This window comes from Humulus lupulus, chromosome 5 (assembly GCF_963169125.1).
Source record: "Humulus lupulus chromosome 5, drHumLupu1.1, whole genome shotgun sequence".
NCBI classification, from domain to species: domain Eukaryota; kingdom Viridiplantae; phylum Streptophyta; class Magnoliopsida; order Rosales; family Cannabaceae; genus Humulus; species Humulus lupulus.
In genome coordinates this window covers 33,567,797-33,588,862 of record NC_084797.1, presented here as the reverse complement: position 1 = coordinate 33,588,862, position 21,066 = coordinate 33,567,797, and the positions used below count along the sequence as shown (strand labels likewise).

At 33.1% G+C, this 21,066-nt stretch overlaps 1 pseudogene; it reads right to left on the bottom strand.

Moving 5' to 3' along the window:
• Positions 1 to 5,358: 5,358 nt before the first annotated feature.
• On the bottom strand, positions 5,359 to 18,549 carry LOC133779030 (probable diphthine methyl ester synthase; annotated as a pseudogene).
• Positions 18,550 to 21,066: the final 2,517 nt, after the last annotated feature.

Genomic DNA, 21,066 nt, shown 5'->3' with positions numbered 1-21,066 from the left:
ATAAAATCCATACTTTCCTAACATATCAAATATTGGTTCCATTAAGGGTTAATTTTAGAATTGAATAGTTCTGAGCTCAAATCTATAATATGATTATATATTAATTATTCGTTGGTGAATTAATGGTACTTAAGGATCAAGAGGTAAATGGAAAGGTAAAACAGTATTCTTGCCCAGATCTAATTAACGAACCAATAAATGGAGGACAGAACTACATTTATTGATTATATCAATGGACTATACAAGAGAAAGCTCTGTAAATATAATTCTATAAATACTTAGAGTGCAATTCCATATTTATAACTGAGTAATCATGGAATTAATAAATAAGATTATTATATTAAAGAGTTTAATTAATAATCTGGTTTATTGAAGCTTTTTATTATAGGTCCATGGTCCCCAGATTACCTCTGTAACGCCCCGATTTCCCGAGACATTACTTAGAGAGTCCATTTAAAAATAATAAACAATAAATACTTTAAGACACTAAGAGAAAATATTTATTTAAAATTTAAACAGACAACGAGATCTCATTATTTAAAAATAAAAATGTTGGACGCTAGGTTTAATAACAACAACATAAAGAAAATAACCGTTCAAGTCTGAAAATTTAAAAACATAACATTTATTTCTAAAATCATAAAATAACTGGAGCCCAGCCTCTAACATGTTATGTCCATGCCTCGAGCCCACACCACTCACTGCTTTGCTTTGCCTTTACCTGCACACAGAGTAGCCGTGAGCTAACGCCCAGTAAGAAGAGCTATGTAGGACATAACTCCCCAAACTAGAAAACAAAATTTTCAACTAAACATAAATAAACATCATAAGCATAATAATCATCGTGCGATATATAAACACCATATCACACTAACATAATGTGTGTTACACTCACACACATAAATACTAACAAGTCATGTTGATCGGACATGAAATGTAATCTGCCCTGCCTACGCTGTACTCACACTCGGCATTCCCATGGTGGCACCTAGTCTAGCCTGCGCTATACTCACACCCGGTCGTTCCCTCGAGACATCATTGCCCTGCCTGCATTGTACTCACCCTCGGCAATTCCATGGTGGCATCCTATTATCCTCAGTTATACACACCCAAGATAATTCTTGCAAGTGGTATACTCACACAAGTAGCTAAAATCTAGTAGCACGCCTACTCTATCATCTAACCATGTCTGTTAACTAAAATCCCTAGCACTATCCTCATGCTAGTCAACCTAATGCAACAATTCTAGTCACAATATAATTACATAATTAGACAAATAGGAAAACAAGGTTGTACGCATAACGTACACCATGTGTGTAGATGTCCACTCTTCTTACCTTAAACAGTGTGTTTTCCGCTGACGTGTCTCGAACCACTTTCTGCATCACCTCGACGACCGCTAGCTCCTAGACGTCCAATTACACAGCGAAAATTCAGGAAAAATAAAAATAAGCGTTAAAGTTTTATTTCAAAACCCTAATTGTTGAAATAATTAACCATGAAATTTTAACGTGCATGGCACGTAAATTAAAATCATTTTTCACAAGGTTCAAAACCATCAAATCACATGCACAAACAATTCATAATGTATCACATGAATTCATATATATACTTTTTATGTGAAAATTACCAAAATGCCCTTTAATATCACAATTACATAATAGACTCAATAATTTCTAAAGATTATCATATGATAACAAAATTTAACAACCAACTTTCCAAAACCCTAAATAATAAGCAAAGACTCATACAAGACCGGAAAAATAATTTTTAATATTTATAAATTATTTTTCCTCAATTTCTCAAATAAAACACAAATAATAAAAAATAAATACACAATCAGCCCAAAAATCAAACTAATATACAGAACTGTTTAAAAATCTAAAATAAACTTATAAAAATTATTTTACAATTTTCTAGGCAAAATAACTATTTTTCTTAATCAATTTAATATAAAAATAATTAATTAAAGGTAAATTCATAACTAATTAAAAATAGAATCTAACTATACAGATCAGTTTCTACGCCCTACAATAATACACAAAAATTATCTAGTGTTCAGAACAGTAGTATTAATATTTGCTATATTTAAAATATAAAATAAGCCAATTAAATCATGTAAATTACATAAATGATTCAAATTCAAATTAAAATTACCGAGAGCCTTAGAATATTTTTTTAAACTTATACAAAAATTCTCAGAATTTTTAGAATAATTTAAATAATTTTCCACATTTATTTTCTTAAATCACATATTTAAAAGCAAATAATTGAAGAAAATTATCAAATACGATCAAAACTTAAATATAAATATACAAAGGCATTCTAAATCATACAAATATCATTGAAACATATAATCATATTTCTCTGAACAATAAAAATATTTTTCATAATTAATCTTTATTTAAAATTCAATAAATCATAATAATTCAAAAACAACTCTGAAAAATATCAAACTAATTGGAAAATGCTCTAAAATTAATGTACTAATTTTTAAGATTGAAAAACCGAAAAAAAAAAAACATCAGGAAATACCCAGATCGGGTTCACCGGAGCTCTCGCCAGAGTTGTCGTCTTCTTCGGTGCCAGCGAGGTTATTTCTTTCGTTTCCGGCTACCCCAACGTTCCAAACCACTTGGAAACTTCCCATACGTGTTCCAGCAGTCCAAAATAACCCTAAGACACAAAGAATCATACCACAAACGCCTTGGTCAAAGTCTTCTTCTCCAACGCCGGTGTACCGCCAACAATGGAGCTCAAAATGATTTTTCTTGCTCTAGACCATTTCAACCTATTTATTCATGTCAAAACCGATTCTTGGAGTCCCCTAAGCTTGTTTGTCACCAACCATGCACACCATACACTCTTGAACACACTTAAATCCAAAATTATCCAAGAATATGCATTTTCTTGGATAAAAATGGTTAATCACAATCTGGAGCTTTATAATTGTGTTTCTCACACTCAAAATGTTTATTTCCTCCACTAGAATGATTCTAGAATGTTCAATACTGCCCAGATTTTTCCCAACTGAAAGAACTAAAAAATTTCTTATCTTTTAAAAAAAAAACAACAACTACCCTCTCTCTCTTCGATCATTTGCTTCCCTCACTAATTCCATGATATATTTCCTTTAGATTATCATGGTAAGCACGTTTTAGAATAGGTTTAGAAAAGAAGTTAGTGTTTGAAGTGGTAAGATCCTCTTTTCAAGGAATTCTTTATATTTTCCTTTAAAAAAAAAATAAATAACTAAAGCTCCACAAATGATATCATCAGTTTAAAAATATTTAATCATGTTAAATCAAAAGAAATAAGGACTCTAAAATGCCCCTTGAACCAATCCCAAACTTGAGGGTATTATGGTATTTTTGCAAATTCAAATATTTAATATTATGGCAAACCAAAAATTACACATAATATGATAAAATAATTTCAAGCATATTATTAATACTATTATGCTCATAATAATAATAATAATAATAATAATAATAATGATGATGATGATGATGATAATAGTAATAATTTTTAATTAAATAAATAACTTAACCCGAGCCATTATTTATTCACTTAACATTATTCTCATGTTGTGATTTCACAAAAACTCAAACATGAGAAACCATGAATTTTATTTCCATTGGAAGTCATACATATCCAATATTCCATCAAAGGAAAAGAAAAAAAATGACAAGGATGCACATAATGGGAAAATTACGAAATTGCCTTTCTGGGAAAACGAATATTACAACCTCGGTCCTACACTGTCAAGGGTAAGGATGTCATAAGAAAGATTTGTAGAGAGAAGCACTTAATTGTAAAGGAATTAATGTTTCAGGGCAAGGAAATAATTATGAGATAATTATGGGAAATTTATTAATTATGAATTCATTAATAATTTAACTATATAGTTTTTATTTTGAAAAACTATAGGTTAAAATAAATATTAATCATGTTCGAATTAATATAAATAGAGATTAATAATTATATTATTTAGAATAAGATATTTATTTATTTAAAACTGATATTTTAAGATAAAGTTAATTTTGAATGAACTAATATTTATTTTGGGATAAATAAATTGTCTAAAATTTTAATTAAATAAACAAATGAGAAAATTAGGGATAACCCTTGTAATGTTCCAAATTCCCTAATATGGTTTAATGCCTGGATTAGGAGGCTAAGAGGGCCATAATTGATTTATTATGCGATTATGTGATTAAATGCATGATTATGTGAGTTATATGATGATAATTACATATCTGTATATTTATGTGCATGTTTATGATTTATGGATGAGATAACATTATGTAGATACATTTGAGCTATTCGGCATGAGACGATCCTAGAACGCAAGATTAGCGATTTGGTCATAACATGATTAATTTCCAGGCTCAAATGTATGGGTAATGGGATATGATTTAATTATTATTTGAAATTATTGGGAATAACGGGAATTGGAGGACGTTACTTATGATTAACGGGATAAGTGGGAAATGATTGTTTTTCCCTTGGGTGGCTGTATAGGTTTTAATTGGGCTTAGGAGCATTTTGGTCTTTTGTCCAAGGGTTATATTTTAAATTAGATGGTTGTAGAAGGAATTAGACAGCAAAACAGAGACTCTTTTCCTATCTCTCTCGATCATCTCTTCTTCTTCTTCTTCTTCTTGGCTTGAATTTTGAAGTGAGCTTTAGGATCAAAGCTTGGGAATCAAAGCGTGAGGGTTTAAGCCAGTGATCATCCATTGAAGGGGATTCAAACACTACAAGAAAAAATGCTTTTAATAACACCAAAAATGTGTTATCAAAACATACCATAACACTTTTTGATGTGTTAAGACCGACTACGTTATCGTAGGTCAGGGTACTTTACATAACACTTTATCATTGTTATATAGATGTGTTATTATACTGTCAACGATAACACACTTTCTGTGTTATTTTAATAAATAGATAAGTGTTTAATTATATTATTTATAGTCGATTATATAACACATTTCAATACTTATAAATTTGTGTTATACTACACTTTAGTATAACACATTTTTTGTGTTATATAATGAAGTTTGCGTAACAAAATTCTTTACTTATAAAAAGTGTTATTGTAATAGATATTATAACACATTTTTTGTATTATTTTAATATTTAGATAAGTTTAAATTCTCATTATATATTCATTTATATAACACTAATTTATTCTATTATATTTTTATTTTTTATTTATATAATTAAAATTAACTTTCTAATATATACTAGCATCATCAAATGAACTTGATTTTCAAATAACAAAAAGTAAAAACATTCAACATTGTATTAACAATCCACAAATTAGTTTAAAACATTCAACATTGTCATCAATAACAAAATGTTATTTAAGTATTCAAGTAGTCTTAAATATTCAACATATTGAAAAGTTACTACTTTCAGCACAAAATATTGAAGAGTTTAATTTTTTACATAATAACACGTCAAAATTTGAGTAGTTGCACACTCCTACAATACTATTTGATAGGAAAAAAACATGCAATTGAAGTTGCTTCATTGTACTAGCCACAATGATCTGATCTTCAATTTCAATTCTAGCAAAACCAACACACTCCGTGTCTTCATTGCAGACTGCAACGCAACATAATACAACAACATTCAATGTTAAATTGATAAACTAAGTCTGATTTAGTTCTTTGAAATTAAAAGTTAAGACATGAGTGAGTCATAGAGTAATAGTAGTAGTTATCATTACCAGATTCTACTTTTGCTTGCACAACTTCCAGGAGCTGGTAAATGGCAGTCTTTATTGCCATGTACCTAGGTGGTTCATACTGCTTCTTCCCTCTAAAATTAAACAAGAAATACAGAGAGAAGGCATTAGTTGGTCTTGCAATCCAAACAAAAAAATTTGGTGAAAATTGCGTTCTTTTAATAATTATTTGCAAAATGTAATTCCAAACAAGATGTTGAGCATTTTCGACGGCTGTGTTTGAAAAGGTTTTTTGTACAATAAAAAAAATGGTCAATCACTTGAAAACATACCTACATAAAGATCCAGGGAGTGTTCCTTCACACGAATATCTGTGATAACAAAAGTAAAAAAGAAATGTGTGTTAATAAGAATCTCAGATTTTGCAACTCTTATCAGACTTTCAGAGAACCTTGTATCACCTCACCTAATAAACAGAGAGTATGTAGACCAAGATTCTGGTTGCTTTGAATTTTCTCATAGAAGTTGTCTGGTCTCCAGGTTTCAGTAAAGAATGGTATTGACACTGTCTCTCCATAACGGTAGAGCTACAACCCACAAATTCCAATGGCATTCATCACCGAAGCATTGTGTATTACTTTGACAACAATACCCAATTTCTTTGCCCAAACAACAAGATCAGTGTGAGTTGTTGCTCTGAGTAGGAAATCCATATGTAAACATGAGGAAGAATACATGGAAATTTAAGTAAATTGAACAAATAATCGCATGTATATAAATGTCATATTTGGAAAGTAAGATTGAATAAAGATTAGAGAGAAGTTTGAATCTGAAAACCTAATTAATCCAACTACAATAGGATAATTTAATCTCATTGAGAAACTTGAGAAAAAAAAAATTATAACTTTGTCTCAAATTAGTTTTTATCCAATCCAAAACTACTTGCCAAACATGACCAAAATGAATAAAAATGAACAGTTACAATCTAAGGACTTTCAAAGGTCCTTGTGCATCTAAGTAAGAATATTTATGATCACAATTATCTTCTTCTACATATCCATGGAATTCGAGATGGCCCAAATCAGCAATGCATATATACATACATGTAGCATTCATCTAATGAGGAAAAAAGATATAATTTCTAATATAAACAAGAAAAAAAAAACAAAGAAAAGCAAAACAGAAAATTGAACGAACATACCCAAAAGGGTCGCCAACTACAAGGAAAGCCACATCAGAAACATGAGAAGCTGAGAGTATTTCATCGGCTTTTTCCTCAACCATTTCTCTATCGGCAAGAATCATTGGCCTTCCATAAAGTTTTTCCTGAACAATGAAAAAAGAAATTAACCAATAAAGTTGTTAGCTTTGGAAATTGGTGCAAAAGAAAGTAACCAAATTGAAGAGAAAGAGAAAGAAGTGTACCAAGGTAGAAAGGCCATCTGAAGAGATATCGAAAGAGAGAAGAGAAGTATAAGCTTCGATGTAGTTTGTATTCGTTGTTGGACTATATAAAAAATCATTAAAAAGCTATGAATATTTTATATACAACACGTATGTAGTTTGGAGCAATATAATATCATTGAGTTATAATAAATAAAAAAATTAATACAACTTTATTGTTTGCTTCTCAACACTACTGAATTTACACTATGGAAATTAATATAAAAAAAAGGTCCAATCTCCACCACTTTCTGATTTATTTTAACTATCAATTGAATTTAAATGACCATAAAAAATAGAGTAACAGAAGAGAACAAAAGAGAGAAGAATTTTTTTTGTTAATTTTAGTAATGGGGTTGAAGCTATATAACTCGTTATGGCTATTATGGTGTCCACAGAGGCAAATATTGAAGAAAAAGCAATTAGTTTTTCAAGAAAACTTTAATATTATTATGGTTGTGGCCCTTTGGAGTGGCAGATCAGTGGCCTTAAGTTTAGCATTTTTTCTTTCAAACATATCCTTGCTGCTCCCCACCCTAACTCACTCTTTCCTATTTATTTTATTCAAAATAATTCAAAATCGAATCAGAATCAGAAAAGAGCCAGAATCAGAGAAGCCACAAACAAAGAAAAACTCAGAACCTGCATGCATAGGAAGATCATGAAATTTCTAGGAAGTACGAAGCATAAATGTAGAAAGACAGCTCTAACTTACTGACCTGTTTAGAAAATAAAAGTGTTACTCAATTATCAACACATAAAAAGCATAGAACAGCAAGATTCAATTGCTACTGCAAAAGCAGAAAACATAGAAACAAATGACCAAAACTCCAGACAAGAGAACTACATGTACCATTAAACATCATTCTACATATAAAGAGCAGGTTAATTTCTAAGGAAATTGCTGATACGCAATTGCTGAACTAGCTGTAACATACACAACACAAAGTTCGTACACACAAAGAAGAGCAACAACTAAAAGTAAAAAAACAGCAACAGCTCATGTAGAAGTAAAATTCAGTGAAATGTGAGTGAAACTTTCTGAAGTCAGGTAGCCAGACATAAAAATAATATAATTCATCAAAAGCTTCATCACAATAATGTAACAGAGCTTTAACAGGGCCAATTAACCATTAAATATAATTTCCACCTGAATGGACCAGACATTGTTAACACATCACATTGATTAACCTTCATAGAGCATATCTCATTATTTAGCAATAATACCTCATATTATAACATTTCTCTACACTTTTCCTCCAGAAGACCAACAGAGAAAATTTTCCCTGCTTTCATATTGAACTCACACTGCTTACTTTTTAAGATTGATGCATTTCTAGATATTTTTAATCACTCAAAAGAAGTGGTATAAGCATAAAATAGGTCCCCTCAGTACTAGAAAATGCTCTAAATGAGCTCTAAAAGCCTTTTAAACTCCGTACAAAGAAAGCAGAACCGAAGTCAAAATCAAACTAAGAATAATCAAAAGCTAGATACTAAAAATCAAACACAAAATAAGACAAAAAAATATTTCAGATCAAACCACTATATTCACACAAACATATAGAAAAACATAAACAAAATAAAAGAGAGAATTGGTAACTAGCAGCTAGCTGGGCATAACTGTGATTAAATTAGCTTTTAGCCAACTAGTACAAGCCATCCCTTAGGTGCCTAAACTCATAACCAGTTAAGTCTATCAATCTCACAGTGTCTATACATGAAATTTTTGCCATGAAATACTCCCAAACAAACGAGACAACAACAAGTTAATAACAATATACATACCAAATGTGTCATTAAATAGAAATTCTTATTTCTTCACAGTAATCAGACTATAGACAATCAATAGGCACAAAGATGTACATATATATTTATAGAAGCTAAACCCACAAAGGATAAGAAATGAAATTAAAAGCAAGAGAACAAGCGTAATTAAATTATAGCCCCTGCCAATTGTCTCAATTCATTTAGCATCAATTCAAGAATATGCACAACCCCTTCGATATAAATATATGTATTATCTCTCTCTAGTCTCATTTTCTCTCTGTATTACCTCAATCAGAAACAAATATATGTATATAAACATATATTGATTAAATTCAAAATACTTTCTCGATATTAATTTGAAATCTGAAAGGAAAAAAAAAACTACACAAGAGAATATTACACGGTATTTTGTTCTGGTTGGTCCAAGCAAAATTTAAAATTCCTTGAACAGCCACCAAATCAATTTTTAAGAAATATTCTTAAAAAAATCATATTTTTTTGCTAGAAAAAAATAAGAAAATTATTTACGAAAGAGTTTGTCACTTGCATAGAATGTCACGATTAGATACACAAGGGATGACTACACTGAACAGAACAAACAGAGAAAAGATAAAATGCCAACAACATGAGTATCAATGAAAAAAATATATTGGTCAAGCACGCCTACGCAATTACAGCCATCTTTGTGCATCTTTTAATTAGCAACACAACAAAACAAAAAATAAATTATCTTATTAATTACAAACGTTGCAACCGGCATAGCATGAGATAATTAAAACTCAGTCAGTGGATTGTTAGCACAAGCTTAACCTATAGAATGGCCATTTATGAAACTAAAATATATTTTAACTCAAAAATATACATTTTAAGTTGATTAAAGAAAACAGTTTTCAAAAACAGGTAAAAAGCAAAAATTACATCTTATACCTTTAGCCTTTTACAGGTAAAAAAAGGTAAAAGGAAAAAGGTATAGAAAACAGATTCAAAAATGGGAAAAAGACATGTTTTCTATAAACATCTTAAAAAGGAATAAACAAACAAGAACATATTAACAGAGGCATCTTATCAAAGAAGTTCCCTATCAATGATGTAATCAACCACCACTTCACCATATATACATGAATTGAACATCAACTACCCAAAAATATAATCAATATCTGCAAGTTACATAAAAAAAATTATGATAAAACTTCGTTTATTATTTGATCATGACAAAAAAAAACAATTTATAAGGAACTTCTTATTAGATTCAGAACTGAATGTACTTGCCAAGAAAATTGTTTCCCATTCATATCCAGCTCAACATCTGCAAGAAATTTCTTCATTTTAATGACAGATTACAAAATTTAACAATAAATGCAAAAGATAAAGCTTACTTAAATTTTTAATTACATGTGGGATAGAAAGCCAACAAAGGTGATAATGCATCAGTCACAAGCTTCCTATAAGACACTGGAAGAGTGTGTGCACTATACATGCACAAGAGGGTAAATATCATATGACTAATATATGAAAGCCAAAATGCATAAATACAAACAAAGCCAAGTAGAAATTTATCCTCACCTTTTTTTTAAAAAAAAAAAAGAAGAACAAATAAATAATCAACTAAAAAAGAATTGCAACTCTCACCGTTAAGTTTACATTCAGTGAATATTTCCGTGTTTTATCAATGATAAATCTTGAAGTCTAGGCTTTTCAAGTTTTTTCTGATTGTAAAACTGATTACTCTCAACCCTTAATGGCTGAAGGAAAGCAGCGTGTGAGAAGCCCAACGACTGGAAATTGAAGGTTGACAGAGAGATAGAGAAAGACGAGAGAGAGAGTGAGGAGTTCGGATGTAGTACCAAGCCGAAGAAATGGAGAAAGGAAATGGGTCTTAGAAATGTTGAAGGAAAGGATGGGTCTCAGAAATGTTGAAGGAACATCTCAGAAATGTTGAAGGAGAGGAAATGGGTCTCGGGTCTCAGAAATGTTGAAGGAATTGAAGGAAAGTAATTTTCAGGTCTCTTGGCTAGAATTGAGGAAATGTTGAAGGAGAGGAAATGGGTCTCTCGAGTCTCATAAATTTTCAGGTCTCATAAATGAAAAAAAAAAAGGTTAAGTGGCTTGATGGTGTAATATATTACCGCCCTTTTTTCATTCCCAATATAATACTCTAGCATAATACCTTTTTATTAGTATTATATTCATGTGTTATGGAAAGGGGTATTTGGTGTAGTGAAACCTGTATTTAAGGTAAGATTCCAGCCATAGTTTCTGGTTTTTGCTCTGTTTAAGGATAGTTTAAAGTTTGAGTTTTTTTTTATCATTGAAGTGGTTATTTGCTATGGTTTTGAATGGTTCAAAGCTTGGGTTTTGTTGTTTAAATGTTGGTTGTGTTGGGGTGATGCTTGGGTGTGATTTTGGGATTTAATTTATGAAGGTTTGGGCTTGTTTGAATTGAGAAAATGGGCAAGGGAGCTGTGTTCGTTGGGTCAAGTTGTGACCTGGACCCAAGCCAGAGCCTCCCCTAGGCTCTGTTAAGCAGGCGCACCGTGACCCACTAAGCCAAGTCGCAGCCCGCCCTTGGTACCCCAGACAGATGCTCTCTGTCTTAGGGGTGCGCCGCGACTCATTATGCCAGCTCGCGGCCCGCTCCTTCTTTTTGTGCCAAGAGGGGTTTTTCAAGGGTTTAGGCTTGAGGTTTCATTTCTTAAGGCTTAGGATCGAATCTACTAACCGTTTTAGTACGATTAGAGGCCCAGAGAGCAGGGTTTAGACCATGAACCTTTTATTATTTATTTTTATTGATAGGATTTCATATTTGGTTATGACTAGGTGACCGCTAAGGAACTTAAGGACCGATTGTTCTCAAAGGTAGTTCTTTTGTTATTTCAAGCTCGAACCAGAGGTAAGAAAACTGCACCCAGTATGTGACATGCATGGTTATTGATGAGGCATGTTGAGTTCTCTATATATGGACATTGATTGCATTGTAAATGTGTAACCGTTTTGCTTATCTGTGTATGGTACTGACTTATTAGTCAGAGAACAACAATGGTGTTTAGTATTTATCCTGAAGCTGTGACTTATCAGTCAAGTTCAGCAGTGATACTGAGTGCTGGGGGTATGGGATTGGCTTAAGAGTCAAGAATGACATTAATGTGTTTAACACAGGCCGAAATGATTAGAACTAATCAACATGATCATGAAATGCTTGACCGGCCCCATGTTCGATGAAAACTAAAAGCTCTTGTCTAGTCTAAAGCCTAATTACCTAGAGCAACAGCCAAAAGGCTCAAGTGACTGATTGTCACATGGCTTAGGGTGCAGAGCCCTGGAGATAGACTTAATAGTCATCTATTCAAGGAACAGATTCCCAGAGATAGACTTATTAGTCATCTATTTAGAGTATGACATAATATTCACCTATTTGATTAGTGTGCGGAGCCCCAGAGTGTTACTTATTCATCACCTGTCTGATTAGGGATGCAAGCCCCAGAATGATTACCAAAATCATTTATTGATATTACATACATGCAGTAATAAGTTTTCTTGCTGAGCCTTGGCTCACGAGTGCTATAGGGTGCAAGTAAAGGGAAAGAAAAGCTCACCAAGCTTTGAGTGGAGAGCTTAGGTGGCAATGTGTACATATGCAACCGCTTGACCATCATGACCAAGGTGTTTCTCAGAGGAACTAGGGGTTAACCTTATTTTTGTCGCTTAGGTCGGCAGGTTGTAATTTTTACACTGTAATGACCATTTTGGATTGTAGATAACTTTGTAAACACTTTTATGGGCCCATGTAAAGTCTAAGGTTTTAAATAAAATATATTCATTCCTTTTAATCAAGATTTTCACCCTGGCCTATTAATGACACCTAGAGGCATGTTTATAACCAAATGACTCGTTTATTGAGTTAAGCACTGTTTAATGTCCATAGTAACTGTCTTGGAGTAACCAGGGCGTTACAACTTGGTATCAGAGCGTGCCAAGGTTTAGGGTTCTTGTAGACTGGCTGGGCATGTACACTCCCCACTGAAGACAAGCTCGACTCATTGTTTGGTAACTATTTATGTGGTTATGTGTTTAATTGCTTAAATAGAATATAATTGATTTACCTGTCTGCATGAGATACATTATTATAAGCAAGAACGTTCTTATTAGTATTGATATTGCTAGAACATGTTCATTTGCATTGTTAACTGATAATGGTTAACTGCTAAATGCTAAATGATAAATGTTATAATCATGAATCAAAATGTTTATCTGTATGATTATGGAACATGGATGAATATCTGCTTGATCTTGGATCGTGAGGTGGCAAGAGGTTTAGTTATTACTGCCTAACTGGCTGCGTTGTGTATTGCAGGAAGGTTTAAGTTGATAATATGCTTCCAAGGCAGATAGATTAATCAGCTGGCTAGGAAGATCAGGGCCAGAATGGAAGATAGGGTCAGGAGAATGACCAGAGTCAGATTCCTGAGCCAGCACCTGATAACTGGCAGCCGTTGTTTGCTGATTTACATGCTAGAGTTATGAGGCAGGAAGAAGAAATCCACCTCCTAAGATAACAACAGGTTCATGCAGGGAACACACTACCAGAGGCACCATCTGTAGCAGTGCCATTAGTTGAGCAACTACCAAAGGCTGGAAGCAAATGGGAACCTCTTTATGAAAGGTTCAGAAAACGGCAACCTCCAGTTATTGAGGGCAGTGCAGATCCAGCTAAGGCTGAACAATGGATGAGCATGGTTACCACCATCCTTTAATTTATGAGGGTGTCTGGTAATGAGAGGCTGGTTTGTGCCACTTACATGTTTCGGGAGGATGCCCGGATTTGGTGGGAAGTGATATCCCAAACCAGAAATGTCAATGCCATGAGTTGGGAAGAGTTTCAGACTCTGTTCAATGAGAAGTACTATAATGATGCCATCAGGGCTGCAAAAGCTGAAGAGTTCAGCAGATTACCGTCAATAATTTATCGTCATTAGGTACTTTTATCGTCAATAAAGTTTGACTTAACGGTTGATACCCACAGAATGCAGGAAAAAATAATGTTCTAGTAATTTCACAGTGTTGACGCCGTTTTTCGTCAACTTGAATCGTAGAGCAATTAAACAACGTATACTATGAAGCGAATGAATAATGAAGAAATACAACAGGGTTTTCATGTGGTTCAGCAGTGAACTCTACCTAGTCCACGAGTCTGTGTCATTAAGGCTTAAAGATTTCTAGAAATTCATCAGAGATGAATTACCCAGAGCTAATCCTCTAGCCAAAAGAAATTGATCCTTTAAAAGTGGTCATTCCTCCTCTATTTATAGGGGAGGTTACAGAGTTCATTCCCACATATTTCAGGAATATATTCTATATATCAATTTAATTAATGACATTAAATGCAATATCTCCTACATATGTGGAAACGTCCCATAAGAATCCGGAACGGATAACAGACAAAATAATAGCCCTTAAATGTTGGAATTATATAACAATAAATATGTTCTTACGCAACGGGCTATCCCAGATGACTCATCGGGTCTTCGAGATCAGCGATCGACCCTGTGGCTATCAAGACTTATGATACTACTACAAGCTTGCCACCCTACTTTAGATAATGCTCGGAGTAGATTGACACTATCGAAGCTATCACACTCGAGCCTGCACTTCCCAAGCTCAGACTGTTTAATCTGAAGACAATCGATAACGGATGTATCCCGACGTCATGTCATTTCGAACTCAGAAAGCATCCTGAGGTTACACATCTTCGAGGTCGTCATTTTACTTCGGAGATCTTAAAGCTAGACCATACAATGCATTTCATACATTTCGAGCTCACACTTGACGAGTCAAGTTTTCGAGGTCATAACCTCTGGTCTCGAAATCTGGGTGTAACACACAGCAAAAAAAAAAAAAGTTTGTATTTAAGTGTAAAAAAGCAAAAGTTTTGGTACATTAGCTGCAAATTTCCCACTTTTTAATTTAACTTCAAATTAAGAAAGGAAATAAACTATTTTATTAAAAGGGTACCCAATGGGGCCCCAACTCCGAGATGGGTAGGGTTGGGAGAGCCATCCCCGACCCGTTTACATCTCTACTCCGAGTGTGAGAAGTGGGAAGCCTTCCACGTCTTCCATGTGAAGAAGTTGTAGATAAATTTTTTTATTTTTGTATATCTAAGTAATTAATATATTTTAATTATATATTTAATCAATTAATTTAATAAGTTTTAATTCGTGAAATGAATCCTAATGAATCCCAAATGCCAGAATATAGATTGAATCGTAACACAGATTGTGACAACAGATATGTATAATCCTCCATTCCAAAGCAGATTATAGATCTGAAACAAAACTAAACCAAAAATCACAAATATATACACAAGAAACAACAAAAACAACTGATTAACACCAAAATCCAAATCTAAACACAACAAAAATTATACAAAAAATAGATAGACTAAGAGATAGAGCTTCTAGGTATGCTCAAAATTCCTCCGCCCCTTTGCCTGCACATCCAAATGGCTATTTCCCACCACCACGACCCACGCCACGCACCACCACCCACACAAGCCCCATCACCACCCACGTCGTGCACTACTACCCACACAAGCCCCACCATCACCTAAACCCAAGCCCGTTACCTACAAATTATTGTGAGATATTCCTCCATATACAATGACACACATCTCACGTCTCCCTATATGTGAGACGTGAGAAGTCTCCATATACAATGTATTACCTAACATTTAATGTCTTACAATATTAGACATAACAAAAAATCTTACAGTATTAGATTAGACATGATATATATAAAAAAATATATTTTTAATGTTTTACACCTATAGCGTAAGACATGAGAAAAAATTGTTAAAAAGCTATTTTATTGTAGTGATGTATGCATGTATTTAATTAATGTTGCTAACATAATTAATTTTGTTAACTTTTACTAATAACTTTGTAGAGATATTATTTCCGAATAGAATCAATCATAACTAATTCTTCCTCTTATGAATAACCCTCTCACTACACTTGATTTTGTAAGTTTAAATGAGCTTAAACATAGTCAACCTACATTAATATTTGAATCATATATATATATATTTGTATGTTTATAAATCTTCTATATAAAATTGAGTATTTAACGACTTCTTTTTGTTTTAACGGTTTTTCTTAGTATTAACGGATTTTTATGTTAACTTTAACGGAATATTCTAAATATTTAACGGAATATACTTTTGAAATAAATTAAAAGTAGATATTTATTAATAATATTAATTCAAATTCAAATCCAAATATTATTATTATAATAATATTTAATATAGGATTACATATTTAATAATTATATTAATATAAATTCAAACTCATATTCAAATTCAACTGTTATAAAATATAATTATTATAATAATATTTAATACAAGACTAGATATTTAATAATCATATTCATAGAAATTTAAATATTATAAAAAATATCATTATAATAATATATAATACATAATTTTAATTTTTATTAAAAATTTAAAATTTATATTTAAAAAATAAAACATGTTATTTTTTATTAATATATTATATATATAGGTGTTGTGTGTGTATATAAATAGTATGGCTGTGTAACTACATAATAAATTAGAATAAGATTTATATTTTATCAAGAATAAACAAGCTTCTTCTCAAATCATTATGGCATAATTTGAATAATATCATAAATTTTTTGTACTTTAAATATGGTAGATTGTGATCTAGAAGTTTATTATACCTCATCTATATAAAAAATGTGTAGATAATAGAAATTCTTGGTTTTAACGATTTCTTTTGTTAACTTTAACGAAATATTCCAAATATTTAATGTAATATACTTTTAAAACTAATTAAAAATAAATATTTATTAATTATATTAATATAATTCAAATATTATAAAATATTATTAGATATTTATTAATTATCACTACAAGAAAAAGACTCTACAGCGACGACTTTTGTCATCGTTGTAGATCAAGAAGTCGTTGTTGTAGGTCTACAGCGATGACATGTCGTCACCAAAGCGGTGTGGCTGTAGGTCCGAATGTGTAGCAACCTACATCAACGACAAAATACAGTCTTTGTAATACGGTTTTACAACAGCAAAGACATGTCAGTCGAGTAGGAAATCCTTTTTTTTTCGTTGAACTGAGATACTGTGACGACATGTTGTCGTTGTAGGTGGTTGCAAATTTTGAAACTTTGAATTTCAAAAACTCTTACAGCAACCACTTGTTGTCTCTATAGGTCCATGGACTGCCAACATCTACAGCGACGACATGTCGTCGCCATAGGGTCACGACATCTCAGATTTTCGTTTTCATCGAGCACCCTACTGCTACGGCAGGTCGTCACTATAGGTATATAATTTTTTTAAAAATAATTTATTTTATTAATTAAATAAATACAACTAATTTTTTAATTAAATGATTAAACCAAGTTAAAATTAGTATAGTCTCCAAAATGTAAAAAAAAAAAAAAAACTTAACTAGTATAGTCTCCAAAATAATAATAAAAAAAAAAAACAAAATGTTAATAAGTTCAAAAGAATAATATAACCAAACTAAATGTCATCTAAATTAATCCCAAAGTCATCATCATTGTCGGGTTGTTGTGGTGGCTATGGTAGTTGTGGCTGCTGTGGTGGTTGTGGCTGTTGTGGTGGAAATTGGCCTGAGCCTGGAAAGTTCGCCATCATGGACTGTATCATATTCATGTCCAAGTTGACAGGCTGAAATTGTGGAGCTTGGATGTTTGGATTTGTAGTCTGCATAAATTGTTGCATTTGCTGGAAGTTGTTGTTTTGAGTCATAATGGCTTGACTGAAGTGTTGATCAATGGATTGAAAATTCTTAGGCGGTACATTGGAGTGTCGATTGTGGTGAACGGAAATGGTGATGCCTCTAATTGTGAAGAGGATTTGGTGGCGCCTAAGGAAAATGTACTAGTGCCTTTCAACTTGCATCCAATACCTCAGTTGTGGCCACGATGTTGACCAAGTACCTTTGAGACGACTTATGTCTCATCGACAAAGGCACTTCATGCTGAAGATTCAAATTAGGGTTGGGATTAGGATTGTGTTTGGACTTCTTGCTGCAAAGCATCCTGCAGTTTAGAAACAATACAATTAATACATAATATAATTAAATAATAAACATATACACAAAACTTAGAAAATTACTTACATATGCATCCTTAGCATTTGTGTTCACCCATCCACGTGTCGGATGATTGTGCATGTCATGGAACGCATCAATAGTGTTGGGCAGTTCCTTAGTCTAAAGATTCATCTTTAGATAACAAAATATCAATTAAATATTGAAATTATTATTAAAATAACTAAAAATATTTCAAATTTTTTATATTTTTTTTATTTACCTTCTTAAATCGAGCATAAGCATAAGAGATCGATCCATGGAGACTTGGTTACTTCTGTTTTGCTCTGTTGGAAACATTTTCCTTTGAGTGTGCCATGAACTGTGGAATGGTGAAAATGTCAACCAACTTTTTCCAACTCTCATTGTCCATGTCCTCCGATGAATTCTTTCTGACTGCCTCGATATCATCATACCCTCCATATTCATCATAGTGTTTTTTTCTTATGACCTTTTCTATCCTTGTAGCGATCCTGAAACCCTCGCTCATTCCCAGTCTCTATCAGTTGCCACTCAAGGAGAGCTCAGGGAAGAATGAAAAATTCCTTCAAAAAAAGTGTAAACTGGTTAGAATTTTGAAATTATAAAAAAACATTATATGTGAATAAGTTGATAAATTTACCTCAATCTTTTGCATCAATCATTTCTTGTGCTCATTTGAAACACTCTGCCACGAGTCATAATATAACAGGACATGGTGACCAATACGGTTACCAGTAAACCTCGTGAACAATGTCCCAAAATCACCAACTGCTTTGTAGGTTCCCTCCTTCAGATCAAATTTTAGAGCCAATAGACCTTTATTGTCATGAACGAGTTGCTGCAAATTTTTGGATTGAGAACGAACTCTTCTTTTCGCGGCAACCGCTGCATATTTTAATTAAACAATAAAATTAAATTAAATAATAATAATAATTTTTCATTTATTTATAAAACATTGTGATTAATTATAGTATATTACATGTCTCACAGGAAGTAGGAACTCGCGTAGGATCTAGAGAAGGATCACCCGCTCCATCACCGCCATGAGAACGAGCAACGGCAGAAGACATATCTTTATAGTTTATATAATTATTAACTTAAAATTAGCTATAGTTGGAGGTTATTTACATAACTTAAAATATAGAGCTTTTATCATTAAAATTTTGGTAATGCATTTGAAACTATTGAAAAACAAACATTGTTGAGAAAAGTCATATATTAATTGAAAAGTCTTGAAATTAAAACATACACATTAAACATATGTTGATGCAGTTTTTCACCAACAGTGTATTAAGAAATAATAAGGTTGATTAGTGCTTAATAATAAACCATAACGAAAGATGAAATGAATTTACAAGAACACAAATCTTTTACGTGCACTACACCAAATGCCCATTTCCATAACACATGAGTATAATACTAATGAACAAGTATTATGATATCCTTATATATATGTGGCAAAGTAATAGCAAAAAAAAGGCGGTAATTTATTTTGGGTGCCCGCCACTTGTAAAAGTTATATTTTTTCAGACTAATTCCTTCTTCGTTTTCAAAAGAAGAAGTCAATCCCCTGCTTCGGCTTCGGCCACTCGTTTTCTTCTTCGGCCAATCCCTTGCTTCAGCTTCAAATCCTGGCTTCATATCTCCTCCATCCCTTAAATCTCCTCTCTTTCTCTCTCTCGTCTTTCTCAATCTCTCGGTCACTCCATTTCCAGTAATTGGCCTCTCTCCCTCACACCGACAACATCGTGCCTCTCTCCCTCACGCCGACGACAAGGGACTCGGGATCTCAGCCAGGGAGAAGACGCCGCAGGGTCAAGCATCAGCGATCTTCGACGGGTGAAGAGTAGATTTGGTAATCACTCTCTCATTTATGAATTATTTCTTTCAGTATTTTTCTTTTTCTTTTGTGATTTTTTGGTAACTATAAACAAATTTTTTGCCTGGTATTTAGCTCTCTCTCTTAACTATTCTTCAATTATATTAGATTTGGTGGTGAAGGCTAGACGATGCTTTGGTGGTGAGGGCTAGATTTGTGCAGGTGGTGGTCGACTGTGTCTTGTGCAAGGTCGGGGATAGACGGGGACTGAAGGGTGACGAATGGGTAAGATTTTTTCTCACCTGTTTTTTTTATTTTTTTGCAAAACAATTAGCATAAAAATTTGTGGAGAAGCATTCTTTTGATTCACTCTAGAGTCATCTACTTCAGATTCTTATTACATTTTTTTTTCAGCCTTTTGAAGTTATTCATTTAATAACGATTTGTTTTTTTTTTATTTATATCTTATGGTAACAACTTTACATTTTCTCTCTTTCCAGAAGCGAGATGATGCTCGACAGTTTATGAAGTTTCTCCATCCGGATCTTGGTGTTGGTAATGCAGTTTAAGCTTGCAAAACTTAACTTTGCATATTATTTATGCAAATTCTTTTATTTTTCATCAGTTGAATGAGAAGCTTATGTTTATTTTTTATACTTTGGAATTCTGCCTTTGTAATTACGTGCAGAACCTCTTATGGAGCTGACTGCCGCATATATCTTCCTAAAAATCCTACAAGCAGATTTAATAATGTTTATGTATGATTTCTTCTTCGATAATCTGTTTACTTATGATATTCTCTGATCATATCCTCTTGGTGTACTGTGTATGTGGACGCTCAATATTCCACGCCCATAAAAGAACCAAGTCGTGTGTTAAGGTCCCTTAAAGGCCTACATGCATGCTTGAGCCACGAGACGCTCGAGGCGCGACCCTTTCACAACGGCCTCACATGCCTAAGACTGTGCCGTGCGAGGTGACCTCCCTTGCCTAGATGCGTGACGCATAAGGGAGCCTCGTGTACCTAGGGGGAAGTCTCGTTGGAACGCCTCGCATGCTCAGAACCATGCCCCGCGAGACAGCCTCGTGTGCCCAGGCTCACGCCCCAGCAGCCTCGGCCTCGCGTGGCCTCGCGTCCGAGCGCGAGCAGCCTCAGCCTCGCGTGGCCTTGCGTCCGAGCGTGCGCAGTCTCATCCCAGCGGCCTC